At 44.8% G+C, this 20,993-nt stretch overlaps 1 pseudogene; it reads right to left on the reverse strand.

The window, feature by feature from the left end:
• Positions 1 to 14,651: 14,651 nt before the first annotated feature.
• Positions 14,652 to 16,070, reverse strand: LOC138493218 (serine/threonine-protein phosphatase 2A 56 kDa regulatory subunit epsilon isoform-like; annotated as a pseudogene).
• Positions 16,071 to 20,993: the final 4,923 nt, after the last annotated feature.

A 20,993-nucleotide genomic window follows, 5' to 3' on the forward strand; every position in this document is an offset into this window, starting at 1 on the left:
TGTAATCACCTTTAGAAACAGCATTTTTCTTGTGGGTGTTAATGGTGATATGAACCTGGTGGTTGTCTCACACCTCAGATAATGACACCACCAAGTCCTCATTAAGTTTTCTCCCATCACGCAGGCCATTAAATTAGATGATGTGCCATTATGCAGAGACAGACAAACTCTCATCCTTCATATCACCTAATCAGGAGATCCAGTACAAAATTGAAACTGAGTCCATCTATTCAAACGCCAACACTCAAGAGGTTTCCTTGAGCATGGCGACCACTCAAAGGCACTATGTAGAATCAGGAGGAATTGTTCTGGGATTAGAATGATTCAATTGGGCATCTATAGTGGATGGCATAACACTGAATCTTCCAGCTATATATTCATGTCTGCAATGTGATGTCTTCCAGTGAGCGATGATGGCCTGAATTTGACCAGACTGAAAACGTACTGGATCCCATATCCCTTCCCTATTATACTTCAAGGACCCTATACAACAGTGTGCCAGTTGAAAAACTATTTTTCTCTGCCTCACTTATCAGCCCCTGCGCTCAGTCCTGATCTTTGTTCAGCAGCTCCACCAAACGGAGTCCCTGTTCTCCCTGTTGCATCGATCAATTCCCTAACATGAGTTTTGATCATTATCTATAGTTTCACCTGAGCCCCACCTAAATCTGATGCCCTTATGACACCAATCCAGGACCCAGATATTCTACATTCTATGCCTGCACCATAGCTTTCTCAAAATCGGGCGAAGTGCTAGACTGGATTTGCACATGGCTTACGAATCTGTGAACTAATGACAGTCAAATATTTAAACAATATATAGTTACATGAGAGCCCCCAATTATCACTTCCTAATATAAACGTAAGACCTGCCCCCTTTCCATGATGCTCAGGCCCTCATCTTTCTCCACACACATATTGTTTCGGCCTAGCCATGCTTGCTTGTCTGCTCACCCTGTGCACTCTTCTTACGATTACCTTCCCTGATGGTCTTGAGACCATCCATTTACGTTCTTGACAATCAACCATTGCAAGTCTACCCCATGTATTTCAGTCTTCTCATTTCATAGCAGAACCTGCAAGTATTTGAACCACATTGGGGATCAACAGGGTGTCGCAATGCCCTGGACGTTTCACATGGTGGACCCATAGTTATTTGCATTTCTTTGTCTAACCACAGAAGTATGCAATGCCCCAGCTATTTGGTATATGAAATGTGGCCCGGCATGCTTCAGAAGTACACCTTCTCCCAGAAACCCTGAATGGGATTTACAGACTACATGCTATGGTCACACCCCGAACACATTACCACAGAGCTTTACCATTGAGCAGACTTCATCAACAAGAAGCATGACCATAAGGTCTTCAGCAACACTGTTGATTCCAGACAGGACTGGAAACCCTCTTCAAAGCTTACCAATTTTCCTAGCAAACTGCTACAAATGAAATGAGAGCTCCCTTTATTGCACCCACAAGAGACATTAACTGTCCTTTTTGTATCAAAAATGTCAACGGCAGTTTAAAGGTTATTACAAAAGGGAACCAAGGAAAAGTGATGTCCTTTGACAGATGATTCAACCACTCAACGCCTCTTTCTTGGTGGAAAGACTTCAACGCCCCAATGGCCACAATATTACTCTCTTAATGAGCCCATTCTAATGCCACCACAATCATCTGTCCATGCATACATTGTCTCAGCAGAACACTAACCAACTTAGGCTCTCCGGCACATGCACAGTGTTTCCAGGCTTGTCAAAAACACATTCCCAATCCCACATGGAGCTGTGAATCTAGTTGGTCAGTTCGATCACCAATCATCTTCTGGACTGGCTCTTCATGGCATGTCTTGATATTCTTTCACAAATAGCATAATTTGTGCCTGCCAGAGGTCAACCTGCCATCCTACTCCAACATTCACACCTGTGAAGGAGTAGATCTCCTTAGTGTCATACAAGACTCCTCAAAATCAATCCAGGACTGCTGAAGCCCCAAATCCCAGCATCCCAGCCCCATGACCACATATCCCCATTAACATTGGGGCTCTAATAATCAACAATGACAGTCAGCCGGACCCAACATCAATCAACAGAACCTTTCCCAAAGGTATATAACACCTTTAAGTATGTAAAAAAAAGAAATCCAGACATTCTCACAGACCACCCTCTTCAAAATCCTGCCTGGCATTGAGACCAGGTACATGGACCATATCTTCTCATCCTACCTAATATTTGATACCTCCTAACTACTACATCATCTGCATGAGCCAAACTATCAGGCACAATTGTGTTGTGGCCTTGAGATCAACTCTGAAACTTTCATCGGCATCGATCTCGCTATACCAAAATGTCAATGGGCCTCATTATGAGGTATGCGATAGGGGATAACGGGGCCGGTAGAGATGCTGGCCTGTTATCCCTCTATACCCCATCACGAGAGTCCTCGCAGGACCCGCTAAGGACGTCTGGTAAAACCAGGCGTCCTTAGCGGGTCCCGTGAGCAGACCAGGATGCAAACAACGGGCCGTCATTAATGGGCCCTTTGTTTGCATCCTCCCCATTCCCATTGAGCCCTATGGGGGCTTAAATGGGAATGGAGATGTACCGGGTCTGGGTTCCGAGGAAGGGGAATTACCGGGCCCTCTAAGGTCGGAATGGCCCGGTAATTCCACATTCTGGGAACCTGGAACCGGTACCCGGTACCCAATGAATACTTTGAGCACTTCTGGGTAAAATGCATCTGCACTCCTTTTCCTCTTTCATCAGTGGCATTTTTTATTACTCACAACATACTTTATTCTCGGTTGCCTTTTACGTCAAGGCTCAACATATACTGGCCTCCAGCTCTTTCTGCTGTGCATTGACATCCAGCTGAAAGCGCCATTAACACAGTATATTATCAGACACGGGCAGACTTAACTTCCCTTAACATGTACATTGTACGACGCACATGTCTGGCTAAAGGCCTAATGCAGTGTTCTCACTAAAGGCTAACAGTTGCACTTCTGATTAACCATCGAGTTCATGGCCTAGAAATGCCCTAGATCCATCTTAACAGTGAGAGGGAACTCTATGCCTATTTTATTATCATCATCATCATCTCTTTATTATACAATTTGTCTTAAAAATATACAGTATCTAAGACGTATACCTAACTGGCAAATCTTTACAGTCAACATATAAACATAGACAAATACAATTTAGAAATCATGTGTCATGTTAAAAGTAGCTCAACAATGAAAGGATGCAAATCTACAAAATGTAATTTCATGCATTTCAAAAACAGACTTCTTTGTAACTGTGCTCTGTCCAGATAAGTAGTCATTGCAAAGCTGACTTCATTATATCCAGTTGATCTAGAATCGCAATTCCACATCATTGATATCTCTAATGTAATGCACAGAGTGATCATGGACTGTCAAATATTGTTTTACATCAGCTACATGAAAAGAAAACTTTAGATTGATTCATGTATTTATTTTTTAGAGGGCATGGATAAAAGAATATTGTGGAACATTTTCTTGTAACTAAGGTCAATGGAAGACTCCCCAGCTCAGCCAGGTGTATAGGTGTGAACAACATCTGAACAGGTCTTGTACCTTACAGCTGGCTGGCTTCTGACATAGGCTTGGACTGAAGAGCTATCGCTACACCTTTATAAGGGATCTTCGGTCACTGATGAGTAACACTATAGAATGCTTTCAGTATTTGCTAACAGAGGGTTATTTCCATATGGATGGCAGACCTAACAGTTTACTCATTTGTCTTACATGCTTCACCCAAGGCAGAGTAGGGCTGCATTTTAGTGTTCTCACTTCAAGAGGTGCACCTCTAAACAACACCAACAGATTGAACCCTAATCAGATCCAATATTATAAGTGTTTCACGTGTACCACATTCCCTATGATCATCATGTGCGATTTAGAGCACTTGGATCACTCTTTGAGACAACCTAATCCCTTTTAAGAAACAACACAATGTGGGTGAGTGTGGGAGAGTGTTGTGGCTCCACAGCTGAGCTCCATATGGCAAAAGGAATACAGAGTATTTATTATAGACCTCTAAGGGTGATTTAAATGACTTATTATGAAATAGATTTTAAGCCTGAGCGTGGTTGAACTGTACCAAGCCAGAATGATGTTAATTTTCAGGATTTGTTCTTGCCAGCTATCAGAATACTACAAATGTATGCCAAGGAAGTCTACAGAATCTACCTAAACGAATTTTAGAATGTTAAAATCATGCAGAATGTTTTATTTTATGTTTACAATATCTAGGTCCACATACAATTACTTTAGTTTTGTTGTATTTAATGCTCACCCCATCAATACAGAGGGCCTCATCACGACTTTGGTGGTAACCCTTAAATCCGGCGGTAGCGCTATTACCGCCGGATTTAAGGGTCCGCCAAAGCAGGACTTCGGCGGATTTCTCCCCAGCTCTGAGCTGGGGGGGAAATCCGCCGAAAATTTGCGCTATTACCGCCGGCGGGAAATCCGCCGGCGGTATTAGCGCAAAATTTCCCCATTGAGCCCAATGGGGAATGGGGCATTCCCGAATTGGCTCAATGGGGAATGGGGATTGACATTACCGCCGAACTCGTGATCCGGCGCTATTAGTGCCGGGGAGTTCGGCGGTAGGGTTAATACCGCCCGCGCTAATAGCGTTACCGTTACCGCCCAAGTCGTGATGAGGCCCAGATTGTTCAGCAAATGTATCCACTTGTTTTCTTAATCCACTCATGGTTTTCAAAACTGCGGCAGCAGCATCTGTGAAAAAGCAAGACATTGAATTGGGCACCTTAAAGCTAGTCAACATTTCAAGCACACTGCATTGGGATGCACACTTACTGCTCTGCCTTCATCACCCTAAGATTAAGACAGCTGTGGTGTCACCACTCAGTTGTGCGTCTAAACTGTCAGTGTGAACAATATATTCAGCTTTCTTTCTTACCTCTCTTTCCTACTCTTCCCTCGCCAATTCTCAATGTTTCCTTGTCCTTTCCTTTCCCCTTTTCTCCAGATAATCTCTTTCTTTCGTACTGCATTTTATTTGTGCCATTAGTTGGGCTAGACATCTAAGGTGTCATGGGCAACACTGCTCCCTCGCTTATACAACTACTGGATAACTCTGCCAGCTTCTATTGTATTTCTCCTCTCTACCTCCTTGGTATTGTGGTTCTCCTCCCATGAACTCTCTTTCTTTATGAATGGCAACTTTTTTTCTTATAACACCCCTGCTTCCTTCTTCCTCCTCCACAATGTTTCCTTCCTTTATCTCCTGTCATCTCCTTGCATATATGTTCCTCTGTCCTGCTTTCAGACCTCTCCTCTAAATGTATCTGTTACCTTATACTCCTTCTTTCCTCCTTAGCATTGGTCTTTTGTTTCTACATCTCCCACCTTTCCATAATACTCTTATATTGCACCTCCTTGTTGAGCTTTCCCTTATGCAACTCCCTTCTCGCTCTCATAGTATGTCTCTCCTCCTCGTTCTTGACTTGTTTCATACACCTTCTCTTTATAAACTCATTCGGGCAGCGTTGGTGGACCTCCCATCGTGAAGCTACATGAAAAACAATTGGCTAGCTTACCAAACTCTTCCTGCAGGGTCTCTTCTGGTCAAGCACAAAACCATTTTCCATGAAAAAACTTCTGGCAGCCATTATCCACCATCATGCTGTCTGCATTTGTCTTGAGTGTTCTTAATGAGAACTCAAGGGGAGGAGCAAAGACTGACGCTGCATGCGTATTATGTCACGTGCTGTGGTATCATGATCCTTTTAAGGGCAAGGGCTTAATGTCCCATTGCTCTATTACTAAGTGGCCAAACCAGTAGAAGACAGAGGACATAGCAAACCAATCTTCTAGACGAAAGGTGCCGCAGATGAAGGTGACTAAATTGCCTAATTTCTATATATGATTGCTGGGGCATATGGCCCCAAAAGCATATCCTCATACACATTCATGATGTGCTTAAAACCACATGGCGGTGACCACCTAATAAGAATCAAATTGCCATGAAACAGGGTAGAAACTTGATTAGTGTTGTAACAGCATGGGCCATTGAATGACTTCATTGAGGCTAGTTTTGTGTGTTTTAAGTCTGTGAATCCGGCGTTGCTCCAATTTAGTCAGTCTGATAGACAATTTGTAAATTGACGAAGTTGCCAATTAAAGGCACCATGGTTAAACGTGGTAGTTTGGAAGTCAGGTGGCAAACACTACATTTACCGCAAAGATAGTGACCCATTAATAGTTCTTTTTCATGACTCCAAGCCGCTCTAAGACTGTTCTGTGAAAAATTGGTTCCAATAGGTTGCAACCTAGATTGCACCAAACGGTCACATACATTCTTAGGGCATTTAAAAGCAAATAACGGGAGTCCACTGGTACATCCTGTGCTGGTGACTAAATTCCAATGTTTCTTGATTAGTTTCTTGATCTGCTCAGTTTGTGGCGAGAAGGTGGTTACACACACACAAGCTGATCTGTCTCAGTGTTTTGCTCCCTTGGATTCAAAAGGTGTTCTCTCAGTGTCCAACATGCCCACTTTGCTGATCTTTTAATGAGTTTTCGGGGGTAGCCTCTCTCCAAGAGTATATTTCCCAGGATGTTAGCATGTCGTTCAAAGTCGACCAAATTAGTACAATTACGTTGAAGTTGGAGAAACTGCACATAGGGCAAATTATTCATCTGAGAGGGAGGATGTTGACTCGAATACTCTAATAACGTGTTGCGGTCAGTCTCCTTCCTATACAATGATGTATATATGTGGCCTTGCTGGTGTGTAATGATCAAATCCAAGAAAGGTAGCTGTGTATAATCCGAGTGACCTGTAAAAATGGGGTTCGGATTGCACTCATTTAACAAAGCCAGGAAGGCATCCAGATGTTCTTTTGTGCCTGTCCAGATAAAGAAAATATTGTCAATGTATAATTTCCAAATGGCAACACAGTTTTCAAAGGGGTTATTATTGTAAATAAACTGATCTTCAAATTCTGCCATATGTTTGCAAGATTAGGGGCAAATGCTGCCCCCATGGCGGTGCCATGTTTCTGGATGTAAATGTCATCCAAGAATTGGATGCAATTGTTACACAGGGCAATTTCTAGAAGACTCAGTATAAAGCCCATCGGTATACCATGTGGAATTGGACGACTATTCAACTTCCGCTTGATACAGGTCACCACCTCATTCTGGGGATAGTTCATATAGAGGGCAGGGATGTCTAGTGTTACCAACAAATTGGAATAACCCTCTTTTCTCAGTGCATCATAATGGTTGATTGTAGCCATAGTATATTTTAAAAAGGATGGAGAATCTTCCGCTATTTCATGGATGGCCTTTTCTATGTATTTTTCAACTGGCTCTAGTATTGAACCACTCAGATCTCTACAAAGATTGACCAACAAGTATGTAACTAGTACTTCACTCCGTCACATGAGGATGAACCTCTAAACTATTGTCTTGAAAAAGTTTATCACAATGAGTTACTGGCTAATTTTGGATCCATCTCCATTCTCCCATTCCTAATTAAAGACATAGGAAGAATACTTGTTCCTGAGAACTTTAACCACATCAAATTGAATAGACTCTTGTGCCTGGTTTATGTAAACTCTGGGTGACTGAAGCAACCATATTGCACATTAGACAAGTATTTCCTGGCATGCCATAAAACCTAATATTCTAAAATGTCTATGTTGCTTTAGTCTTCTTGGAGGAGGACATTCTTCTGAAGTGCCTAAATCAGTCATGGGATCAAACACACCACTATGTACTTCTCATGCTTCATTGATCATTGCACTTTTTAGATGTACATTGCTTTCAACAAACTCTTGTGTACAGGCGCGTTATAAATTACTCATCATATCACATCATATCAATGCATGCCGACAGTGGTGTCAAGCAAGCATTACCCAATCACTGGTATGCTCTATTTTTAACATGTCACCTGTAGCACCCATCCTCGATAGCTATAGTACCTGACCACAATATTTTGTCTCATCACTAGGTTCTGTTACTGTAATCTCCCTAGCTGCAATTCATAAATCCAAGAATATGTAACAGAAATGTTGACACAATCCATGCTGATAAAGTGTCTGATGTGCTATTTCCATTTGTGCCACTGAGCATCTCCTTGTGTTGCTACAGAATCATTCTTGTCCCCTTCAATGATAATCTCAGTGATAGCATTAATGGTTGCGGTGGCCACATCCATTCGTCAGCACACTTGGCGTAGTGTCCCCTATAATACATTATGGCAATGGTTTCTTTCCTCACATTCACCCTTTAAGTGGCCCTGTGAATGTTTACGCAATTTGGTTCTCATTATAAGTTTGGCGATGCAGGAAAAAAGCAGGGGTAATTCCGCTACTGACACTCGTCCCGCACCGCCAATTTGTAATTTTTGACGGATTTACTGCACAGTAATTCCACCTGGTGTAAATCAATCAAGCATCCCCAATAGTCCTATGGACTCCAAGAATGGGGAATTACCACCTTTTGCAATCTTGTAACTCCATGGGACCAAGTGGTGGTAACATTAATTGAGTTTGTCAGTATTTTGTCAGATTTACCACTGGAATACTGTCACACTCGTATTGATGCCGTAGGTTGTTCTTACAATGGTGGTTTGAGGTAAAGTTTGGCTCCAGCCATTTCTACCAAAGGTACTCTAAACCAAGGTCTGAAAATGTGTGTCTTGCCTTCGCTTTTTCTGTGATTCAAGCAGCAAAGGGACAGTAATGTATTGTATATTTTATGCACTTCTCTCGTCTGTTGGCCCATCCACATTTGCAGATGTACCAGATTATTCACTCCACTGTTCATTTTAATCCACTTCTGTTCGACACAAAGCAAAAAGGCATTCAAAAAGGTCCATGCAGGAAATTCTCCTGTTCAGGTTGCTGCTGCATTCAGTCTTCATTGCTGCTTCTGGAGACCACAAGTCATCTCTGCATCTCTCTCTGGATTTAGGGTGTCCTCCCTTTGCTAAGAGTCCCAAAAGTCCTCCCATTGACTGGGCTTCTCTTTCTCTCTGTGACATATTCCTTTTTCTGGGGCCCAGTGGTCCTCCTGCTCTATTATTTTATTAAGGAATGTGGTGCCCTGCTCACCCTTCCACACCCAGGGGTATAGTGCCCTGCTCACTAATCCACAGCCAGGGATATAGTGCCCTGCTCACTCTCTCATGGATTAATAGCCCTGCTCTCTCCCTCTCTCTAATCACTGTATCATACCCTTGGGCTGAAAGTCACACTCTCATTTACGACTTCTCACTTCTCTTGGGTAGGGGTACCTTTCTTTTGTTCTCAAGGGGCTCTTATGCTCCTCACTGGAGCTCTCCCCTCTTCTGGCATCCCAGAGATCACCACATCCTCACAGGAACCCAACCCTCTTCTGGGTGTTAGGGGGTACACCCTCCCTTTATTCAGGTTCAGGGCTCTCTTCTCCCCTCAGTAGAGCAAAGTGTTTGCCTTGGGATCAGGGGGCTACCCTGCCCCTTATTGAAGCAGACACTGCATATGAGGTTCAGGCAGCCATTTTCTGCCTCACTGGAGTATGACACTTTTCTGGAATCATGGCAACTCCTCTCCCCCTCACTAGAGCACACCTCTCTTCAAGTGTTCCCAGGGGCATCTTCCCTCTCACTGGATCAGACCACACTTTTGCGGAGCAGGGTGACACTTCTAAACCCTCACTGGAGCTCACCCCTGTCTAGGGTTCTGGGGTCTCATCTCCCCTTCACCGGAGCAGGCCCCCTTTACTGCAGTTCAGGAGGTCTTTTCTCCCTCACTTGAGCACACCACTCTTCTGAGGTCATGGGGCTTCACTGTCCTGGTGCTCTCCCACTTCCTAATAATCTCCTCTCCTCGGCTAGTAGCCTAATAGACATTGGGCCTCATTATGAGGCTGGAGGTAGCCGTGCCTGCCGCCAGACCTGTGATTTTACAGGCACCCATGAATGGGCAATTATCAGGTCATGCCGAGTTTGGTGGACCCAGTAATTGCCCTTTTGTGGGTGCCGGTAATAAGGGACTCCCCATCCCCATTCTGCCCCATTGGGCTCAATGGGAATGGGGAAGGTGGTAGCACCAGTACCGTTAATAACGGTACCGGTGCCACAGTCCTGTACTGCTCGCGGGTGCCGGTATGGCCACCAGGTCAGACCTGGTGGCTGCAAAGGCACCCGCGAGCAGAACTCGTAGTATGGCACTATGGTAGCAACGGTGCCTGTAACGCCACCGGTACCATTGTTGCCTTACCGCCATACTTGTAATGAGGCCCATTGTCTGTGTTTCTTAGCCTCAGTTTTAAAGCCATATCAATTTTTCCATTGATTGAGGAAGACTGTTGAATTGATTGGTTAATTAGCTTTATATTCAAAGCTTGGGGAATTAGTCTTTAAAAGGGGTCCTACCATCTTGGAGTTCTTTCAATGACCCTCATTACAACACTGGCGGTAACCCATGGCGCTATTAGTCCGGCAATGTTCAATGGGGAATCACCACCCCATTCCAAGGTTGGCGGGGCGGTAATTCCCCATTGAACATTGGCCCTTCCCCATTCCCATTTTTGCCCCATAGGGCTCAATGGGACTGGGGAAGGCGGTAATTACGGTACCGCAAATTGCGATATTGTAATTTCCTCAAATGTCCCTTTGCGGGTCCCTACTTTAACGGCTGGTCCAGACCAGCCGTTCAGGTCGGGTCCCGCAAAGGGACCTCGTAAATAGGCGCTAAGGGGTTGGACGCGCCACAGCCTTTTACGGCGCCGTTAACCCCTTAGCGCCAGGGTCGTAATGACCCCCAATTAGTTTCCAAGTGCAGACGATGGTGGTTGTCAGCTGCTCTGCTGCTGTCTTGTGTCCTGGCTGTTTCCCTGCACAGAAGTTCATTTTGTGGGATGCTTGTGGTTGCAAGATGTTCCCAATGGACAGGCAAACCCCTGGAACTTCCCACCTCTGCAAAAATAGTTTTGTCTTTGAGAAAGGGGAAGGAAGGGGAAAGGAGAAGGACCTGCCGGAAACAGCAAATCCGGCAGGCAAACTCTTAGTGTGCCGGTCCGGTAACAATGGTGCCTGTAGGCTTAACAGTCCTGTTGTTATCGGATCGGCACACTTGTAATGAGACCGAGTATCTTTGATCACATAAGATGAGAATAGTGTTATTGCTTGTGACTAACATTGTTAAAAACAAGTCACAGTCAATTTCAAAATGGCAACTATGCCTCATAGCCCCTCTGTACCAACCCATAAACCCAAATCATGTGTATGTGCTTCTCACAGTCTAGGCTAATCACAGGCCTTTCCCCATCAGTGACTGCAGGTGCAATCAATTCCCTTAAGTCACACCCAGGGGGTATCAAGTACCTTTATAATCCACTGATCAGAGTCTGTCAGTGTTGACAGTTTGAGAAGCAGTTAGAGGAAAGTGTTTTGGTGGTGAGTGGTGAGCAGGAAATATTTTGAGGGCAAGGTTTACAAGAAGAAATTGGAAGTTGGTGGCAGACAGTTGCTACCATCGAGACATGAGTCTTGAGAGGAGGTTGTATCAAAGGGAAGGTATTCAGGAGGTTGGAGAGAGAGAAAGAGAACTGTTAACATTTGTATTTGGAGAGGAGAATCGAAAGGAGGAAGGAAGGAATGAGAATTATTGAAGTGGATGCAAGGAGAGAGACATATTGCTACTTATAATGGTGTTATAAGGAGGAGGGAAGGTGGTAGGACCATCCTAGCATTGAGAGTTTAAGAGTTATCATCCGTCAATAGGGGGAGATAGATAAGTTGCAAGGCCTGAGACATAGGAAGGAGACCAGTTGCTCATACCAGCCAGAAACTTCAGGGGGTTCCAGTGAATCAAATCAGTCAAGAATAGATTACAAAGGCAGGAGAATGAATGAGATTGTGCAATCTGACCAAGAGGCAGGAAGGCTATGACAAGTTAAGCAAGATGGGGTGTGACCCTGAAACAATGTTCCTAGCGAAGGAAGGTTACAATGCAACTGTATCTTACCCACAAATTAACCTCGACGCCTGGGGAATCAGAAGCTTGAGGAAGAAGATTCAGCTCTGGGCAAGGTTGCTGGAGGACCATCTGAGACTTTATTAAAAACTAGCTGTGGTACTCAGCATTGCCCGTGTCCTGATCAAGTGATGTCTAATGTGCCCTGGAGGATGTTGCTCTTGTCCTCTTGTTTGCAAGTCTTGTTTCAGTTTGCTCTGGTGTCTCATGTGCCCTGGAGGATTTTGCTCTTGTCCTCATGGGTACACACAATATGAGGGTTATTGTTTTAAATGCTTGTCAGTCGTTAGAAATGGGTTATGCCTAAGCAGGGTATATTAACACAAAGAGAGAAGGGCATACCACCCACGTATTTAAAAAAAGGGGCATTTATAGTGCTCCTCAGTGATTTGCTGTTACCGAATTGGGCTCTCTCAGGGAGAGGTAAAAAGATAGTTGGTTACCATCTGTTAATGTCTACACAGAATCAGTTCTTCAGATAAATATTTTTATACATATTTGTACAACAATTAATGTTGAGAAAAGAAGAAGGATACAGAGGGGACAGAGAAGTTTCTATCTGGCCCTACCTCTACCACTTTCACTAGGCAGCGCTGGTGGGCCGATTATCTAAAAGTGGATAGAATAAGGAGATACAAAGAAATACTTCAATTTGCTTTGTTGTCTTAATCTTTACAAGTTTAAACTTTAGATGTTGGTTATCTAGTCTCTTGATAGTGTTCTAGTAACTATGGTAGTGTGCAAGTCTCTGACATGTGTAGCCCAAGAGAGGCACTAGTGTTGATCATGTAACCATGAGCTAGGTACATAGCAAACTAAAAACAGTGTAGAGACCCCCATGGGTATTTTGGAAATGATTGCTTTATTAGCCTATACTGTGGCTAAGTGTGCCATGATAAAAAAAAAGGAGGAAAAAGCCCTCTCAACAATTTAAAAAGGAAGTATTATAAAGACTCAGCAACTAAGGGCAGATCCATTTGTTAGAGGATCTCCCTGGTGCTGAAAAATGAGAAATGCACTGGAAACCTGTCCACTGTCTACCCGTGTTTTGTAAACCGGTTTCGGTGTGCATATTTTATTATGCCATCTTCTTCAGGACTGTCTTCTATCTATGTTGCCAATGTCATCTGCATATGTACCATGCCCATGATGCTTAGGCTTTTTTGAAGTGATGCCAAATGCTCATTATATGGAAGGATCTCACTTCTGTACTGGACGGATGGAGTTATTCAGGCTGACCATTTCAAGACTGTGGCTCACATGTATCTTGTCATGGAGATGAGATACACTCTTTTGCTGGAATATTAGAAAATAAGGCAACAACTCCAAACAGTCCAAACTGTTTGCTCACCTTTTCTCCCAAGCAGGTTTGTGTGTGCAGGAGACCCATTTGTATGGTTTAGCTTTTGCCTTCATTATTTCACAATGGTCCAACAAAACATATTGGGCATCATTACGAGTATGGAGGTAGCCATGCCCTTAATAGGGGCATGGCTGCCTCCAAACTTGGGTCCGGGTCCATGGTCCCTGAATGGGGAAATACTGGGCAATTCTGACCTTGGAGGGCCCAGTATTTCCCCATTCAGGGAATCTGGACCCGGACAATCCCCATTCCCATTGAGCCCCCATAGGGCTCAATGGGAATGGGGAGCATGCTAACAACAGGCCCGTTAATGACGGGCCTGTTATTAGCATGCTGGTCCCCTCGCGGGACCCGCAAAGGACGTCTGGTCTGACCAGACGTCCAGAGCGTGTCCCACGAGGGAACCTCGTAATGGGGCGGTATGGGTTTAACGGCGCCGGCAGCTTTACCGGCGCCGTTAAACCCATATCGCCAGGGTCGTAATGAAGCCCATAGATTTCTATGGATAAAATATTGCAATGAATAAAACAGCTCTTGTTCATCTAGCAATGTAACCTATGAAATGAATACTGGCTATTTGCTGAAATTCTGAATTTCCAGCTTTCGTAACCCAGTCATAGGTTCTTACCCTTACAGCTTTATCATCTCATAGTTTAATTTCCCAATATTTATAAATGAATATGCACCAGTCCCTTGGACAGCACCCGCCACAGGTTCACCGCAATGGGGAAGACATTTCCGGCCCTTTTCTGCAAGGACTTTTGAATCGTGAAGATGTGCAAGAAGTAAAAATGTGACATTTTCTTAAGTTATCCAGAGAAGGAGGATGTTACAAAAACTCGTAAGGAATTTACAGTTATTCCGATGTACTATAAATAGGGTTCAAACAGTTCAGCAGACAAGCAAAATGCATTACGATCCTTCACATTTGAAAATTGTTTCTCTGCCAATGATAAATAAAGAGCTCCTGACACACTGGCTCCATGGCAACAACACGCCCATGAATGCATCATGAAGATTGGGATCAAGGATGGCTTAAACAATGATTATCTGTGTTAAGTTCTGAGACGTCCATCTACTGTCTAAACGTTGGATAGAAGTCCATATTCCATTTCTTTTACTTAGAGACAGATATATACATTGTTGCTATAGTAATGACACAAATGTGAAATCTACTGTAAAGTTGCGCAATACAGATAACTGTTGCTCCATCTTCTACTATATAAATGTGTGACTCCACAGGTTAGTTTCACTGCCATGTTCTTCATTAAGTTGGTATTATCCCATCACTTCTAAGACCTCTCTTCAACTACAGATCCCCCACTTGTTTCCACAGTTCTTCATGCTCTTTCTCTTTATTTTGTTTTCACTCATTGTTCTTTATTTGTATTTGGAGCAGTAATAAGCAGAGGGTCACTGGATGCGATGTCGGAGGATGGGAACTACCCCCCCATAACCCTCTGACAATCTGACTTGTACGTTGCAGTCAGCTCGTCAAACAGGGTGCTGTTCATTTCCATAAATGCCTTTTATACATTGTAGACTAGCGCCACAATAGCCGGATTCCAATGTTCCTTGGAGATCCTGTAAAGACTGGCAAACATGATGGGGAGGATGGCATTAGAGTTCTCTTCTATCAAGCTCATGATATATTCGTTATTCCAAAAATAGAGATCTCTTTCTGCAACCTAGAAATGAGGGCTTCGCACACATTTGGAAATGTGCTTGAATAATTAATCCTGAATTTGTAAAAAAATCTTTGGTTCAATCATGCAAGATGTCTTCTAGTTCACCAAGAAACATTACCTCTTTTTGACTGCATGTTTCATGCCAGAATTTCATGAAACCTCTAATGACTGGCTCCGTAAGTGATGGATCTTTCTCCAGGAATTGTACTATGCAATATCCCAGCTGTGCGTGGAATAGTGACAACATCCTTACTATATGTAATGAAATCAGCATCTTCATAAGGAACTGATTATGCTCGGCTTTGATGGGCAATGAAAAGCCATTCATGATGCTTCCTAATATTTCCAGCAATTCTGCAAAACCGTTGAAGTGCACAGTTTCATAAAGAAATCGTAGAAAAATATTGTTCATCTGTTTTCGGATAAATGATCTAAGGACAAGAAACGTGCCTTATATTCTGTGTTAAACTGTTTTCTGTAAATATCATACTCTAGGGTCTTCACTGTAAAGCAGCTCTAACAGCTGTAATATACATTTCTGATCTATGTGGCAATGCTTTGCTGAAATTCTTCACTTTCCAAAAATCTTATGAAAAATGTATGTACAAGCTATAAATGTAGCCAGGATGCCTCCAGGGTGGCTCATCTTCTTCTGGATCAAATTTATTGCTGTCGCTGGGCCGGAGCATTCGGAATATATTGTACAAATCCATTCTACTTCTTCAGGGTATGTCTGCTCCATCAGGCAGCCTCTACTGATCGTGAGGTAGTCCACCAGTTCATTAAGAGTTGGCCTCTTGTACTCTTTCATTTTAAGGTCAGAAAGTGTTTCCATGAAGTCAAATAAAAACACAGCACTGTTGAAGTTTCTTAAGGAATAATTCTGTTTGCTCTGAGTGTTGGCCGTCTTTATTTAGAGGTAGCAGCATTAACTCAATTGGCTTCTTCTGAGATTGGAAATATGAGGAACTTTGAGAGCTGTTCTGCCAGGCTTCCCTTACGGTGTCCGAGAAAATCTGTAAACTTTATCCATTGTTGCTTAGATGATGCAGTTTATAAAAGGTATAAGCCAGTTTGATGGGATATTATTTTAACATTAGGTGGCTACATGGAATTTGCCCCCTCATGCCACTGGGCAAGTGTACAGATATAGTAGGAGTCTAATGGCCTAATTCACAGAAGTGTTTAATAATGGCAAAACCCCATTGGAAAATGCTCTGTGAATAAGGTGTCACACGCAGGGACGGCTGGCGTGTGTGGAGACGCTGGCGCCTGGGCGGCCATTAGACCGGGCCGTCACGCCTCTGCACTCCTCCGGCCGCGGTCTAGTCTTTTGCCGCTTGGCCACCGGCAGTCCTTATACGTGGGCCAACCCAGAAGCCAGCGCGTTGCAACCTATTCGTGTTAGGCTTCCGGGTTGGTACGCTGTGTTCTCTCTCCTCCTCGGCATTGCGCCGCTTGTATCTTTCTCACCCCTCTGCTTTCTCCTGTTTGCTAATTTTCCCTTGTTAGTCCTCTGCATGTTTTTGTGATTACGCCGCTCCTCTTGCAGAGTTGGTTGCCTGAAGCTATTTTTCCTGAGCCTTCACCCATTGCTGCTTTTACCTACCTGTGCTTGCCTTGCTAGTCTTCGGGGGAAATATCCCTTACCTGAGTATACTCATCAGCTCAGAAGTTAGTTGGAGCACTAGAGCCGCTCTGACATTGAAGCCCTTGGAAGATATCACTCGGCTCTTCAACGTGGTACCAGATTGTCTGACCCAGCGCAGGAAGGTTTTTTTTGTGCCTGGTGGCTTTTTCCCCTAGCCTGGTCGGCTCCGGTACGGGGGCCCCCCTAGACCCCGAGCCTGAGGGGCAGGGTGGCTTCCTTCGGAGGCAGACCCTATCAGCGCTCTAAGGAGAGAGCCCTTTGGAAGAAGAGATTTGGAGTTGAAGCAGAGCAAGAAACCACGGGTGAGGAGGAAGGGGAGAGGGTTGACCTGGATACAGGGGCTAAATTGCCTGATACTGGAAGCTCGCATGACAGTTTGCAACGCCAACTCATAACAATGGCCACCCCAGAACAGATTCAAGAACTAGTAGCAGCAGTCCAAGCCATGAATGTGGAATTACAAGGTGTGAAGGCAGACAATGCCGTTTTGAGACAGATGGTGACTACTCGCGATACCGGGGATACTGACTTGCCTCCCATGGCATTATCCTCGGGCAAGTTTGATGGTACCCCGAAGCGTCTCAAAGAGTTTCTAGAAGCCTGCTCAATATATTTCATCTTTTGACCTCAGATGTTTTCTAATGATCACACAAAGGTGGGGTTCATGGTGTCTAACATGATAGGAAATGGTCTAGCCTGGGCTACCCCACTGGTCACTAATAACAATCCGGTGATCGGAGATTATGGAGCCTTTCTAGCCTTACTGTGTCAGACCTTTTAACAACCGGAAATTACCCACGTAGCAGCGGAGGAGCTGTTGGACGTACAGCAGGGTTCCAGTGACCTACTGACATCTATCTCTACCTTCAAACGTTTGGCTACTGAAGCAGGATGGCCAGAACAAGCCCAATATACAATTTTTCGTCGAGGTTCAAAGGAGGAGATAAAGGATGAACTTGCAAGGATAGCCCGCCCAACTACCTCGTCTGATTTATTCTCCATTGTCACACAGATTGACTACCGTTTTAGCGAACGGAGAGCGTAACGACGGAGACATAAGACCCCTGTCGTCCATCTTCCAGGTACCCCCTCAGTGCTTCTTCCAAATCCTCTAAGCAACAAGGAAGAACCTATGCAAGTAGGATCCACAAGAGCTCCATTGATGCCAGAGGAAAGAAGACGACGCAGGGATGCCGGGCTCTGTATGTACTGTGGATCAGAATCCCATCTACTCTGTAATTGCCCGGAGATCCTGCCTAGGCGAGCGGGAAATGAACGGCCTCGGACCTAATGGGGACAAGTATCTGAGCTCAGAACTCCAGTCCCTATGTCACAGTGACTGTGGCTCCACACCCCACGACCATGGACTCACGCCTCATGGCAGTTCAGATTCAGTTGGAAACACCAACATCGGTTCTCACTACTATGGCTCTTCTGGATTGTGGTGCTGCAGGGTGTTCATGGACACACTCTGGGCTCATAAACAGGGTCTCCCCCTGTTGAAAAGAAAAGACGTCCAGAAGGTGGAAGGAGTTGACGGCTCCCCCCTTTCGTCTGGTCCCATCACCCATATCACCGAACCCATAAAGGTCCAGATTCTCTAGCACTCCGAATGATTGCAATTTGATCCGATTCAAGCGGCTCACTTTCTGATCATCCTCTGCATTCCCTGGCTGAGAAGACACAATCCGCTCATCGACTGGACCCAGAATACTTTGGCTTTTGCCTCGCCCTATTGCAAGCAGAAGTGTCTGAGCCAACCTTCAGAAGAGACTGTACCGGACCTTACTCCAGAACAAGAGGGAGTAAACGGGATCTGTAGTTTTCCTCCAGAATTAGCTGAATTTAAGGAAGTCTTCAGAGATAATCCTATCCTGGATTTACCTCCACATCGGCCAGAAGACTGCGCCATAGAGCTGGTGCCGGAAGCACTAGTGCCATTTAGCTGCATGTTTCCCTTGTCTCTGCCAGAAAAAAGGGCCCTCTGAACTTATTTGGACTCTCATCTTACAAACGGCCTCATTCGACCTTCAAGATCCCCGGCTGGGGCTTCACTGTTCTTTATACCCAAGCACGACTCCTCTGAGTTAAGACCCTGCATAGACTACAGAGGCTTAAACAAGGTCACGGTTCGTGACCGCTACCCGATGCCTTTAATAGCGGACATACTGGAAGCAGTTCAGGGCTCAACCATTTTCTCCAAGTTAGATCTACGGAGTGCTTACCACTTCTTCCATATTCGAGACGGAGATGAATGGAAGACAGCCTTCCGGACCCCGTTTGGTCTGTTTGAGTACCGGGTTATGCCATTTGGCTTGGTCAACGCCCCTTCCGTATTCCAGCGTTTTATGGACCGCTTGTTTTCAGACTTACTGTTCATCAGTACTATTGTATACCTGGATGACATCTTAGTTTTCTCCAAGTCTGCCTCTGATCATACCCAACATCTTCAGACAGTTCTTCACCGTCTTCAGTCACAACACCTATTGGTTAAACCTGAGAAGTGCCTTTTCTATACCACCTCATTTCCTTATCTGGGATATATTCTGTCTCAAGAGGGTATCACCATGGACCCAAGGAAAGTATCAGCCATCCTGGACTGGCCCACGCCTGCATCTCTGAAGGATGTTCAGCGATTCCTGGGTCTTGCCAACTTTTATAGAAAATTTATCGGACAATTTTCTCAAATTGTATTGCCCATTACTGCTCTCCTTAAGAAAGAGGCCAGACCATTCCAGTGGACCGAACCAGCCAATCAGGCCTTTGTTGAACTGAAGAGGAGATTTTGTACTGCTCCTGTTCTGACCCAACCGGATCAAGACCAACCCTTCATTGTTGAAGCTGACGCCTCTGCCAGTGCGCTAGGAGCTGTACTCCTTCAACTTAAGAATGGGAACTAACATCCGGTAGCATACCTTTCGAAGACCCTGACTCCAAGTCAACGGAAATATTCGGTCATAGAAAAGGAACTATTAGCTCTTAAGGTTGCATGTGAAGAATGGAGACATTTGTTGCAAGGCAGTTCTTAACCATTCACGCTACGTACCGACCACAAGAACCTGAAGATCCTCAGAACATGGAATGTGTAACTTCAAGACAGGACCGATGGGCACACTTCTTCAATCAGTATGACTTTACGATAACCTACATACCAGGTACCCAAAATATTCTGGCGGATGCCCTGTCCAGGCGGGACATTTGTGAGGGTCATTCCGCTCCCACCAATGTCCACTTGTTTCCTCGGAACAGAATTGTAGGGATGGTTTCCTCATTCATCCAAGAGGTTAGGACCGTTACTACTCCTGACCTGGCAGCTACGGTACCCAGGGACCTACGTCTTCAGATCCGTTGGTCGGACAGCTTATTACTAGTGGGGCAGAGGCTGTATGTGCCATCCAAACCCTTACAACTTAAGATCCTGGAATGGGGACATGACCATGTAACTGCCGGACACAGAGGGGTACGGTGTACGCTAGAGTTGATCTCTCGTTCCTTCTTTTGGCCTTCTCTGTCCCAAGATGTAATGAAACATTGCAAGACATGCCTGGTCTGCGCCAGAAATAAGAACGTCACCCATAAACCCTACGGGTTACTGACACAGACAGACATGCCGGGTCGACCATGGACCCAGATATCTACTGACTTTATAGTGGACCTACCCAATTCTCAGGGATATACTTGTCTGATGGTCACGGTAGATTAATTTACCAAACTGGCCCATTTCTCCCCGTTACCAGGGGTGCCATGAGCCACTGAAATGGGCGAGGTTTTCCTCAGAGACATCTTCACACTGCATGGGCTGCCAGACAAGGTTATATCAGATAGGGGAAGTCAGTATACTTCTAGATTTTGGGGTGCCCTGTGTCAGCGGTTGGGCATAGAGAGGGCATGGTCCGCGGGTTTCCATCCCCAGACCAACGGCCAGACTCATCGGCTTAATGCCTCTCTTGAGCAGTACCTCCGGTATTATGTAAACAAACATCAAGACAATTAGGTGAGTCTCCTGCCCACCGTAGAATTCGCATATAAAAATGCAGTGCACTCTGCAACGCGCTTTACCCCTTTTTTCTGTTCCTTTGGTTTTCACCCTCGTGGTATTCTTTCGGTCTTTCACTCTCCCTCCAATATACCTACTATTAAATCCACCTTGGACCAAATAGCCACTGCTCATACCACAGCCCAACAGAGTCTAGCTTCTGCTAGAGGAAGCTATAAGGAACATTCTGACCGGGTCCGTCTATCCTGTCCCGATTGGAAATAGGGCGATCGG

This window comes from Ambystoma mexicanum, chromosome 10 (assembly GCF_040938575.1).
Source record: "Ambystoma mexicanum isolate Mex_15411 chromosome 10, UKY_AmexF1_1, whole genome shotgun sequence".
In the NCBI taxonomy this organism is placed as follows: Eukaryota; Metazoa; Chordata; class Amphibia; order Caudata; family Ambystomatidae; genus Ambystoma; species Ambystoma mexicanum.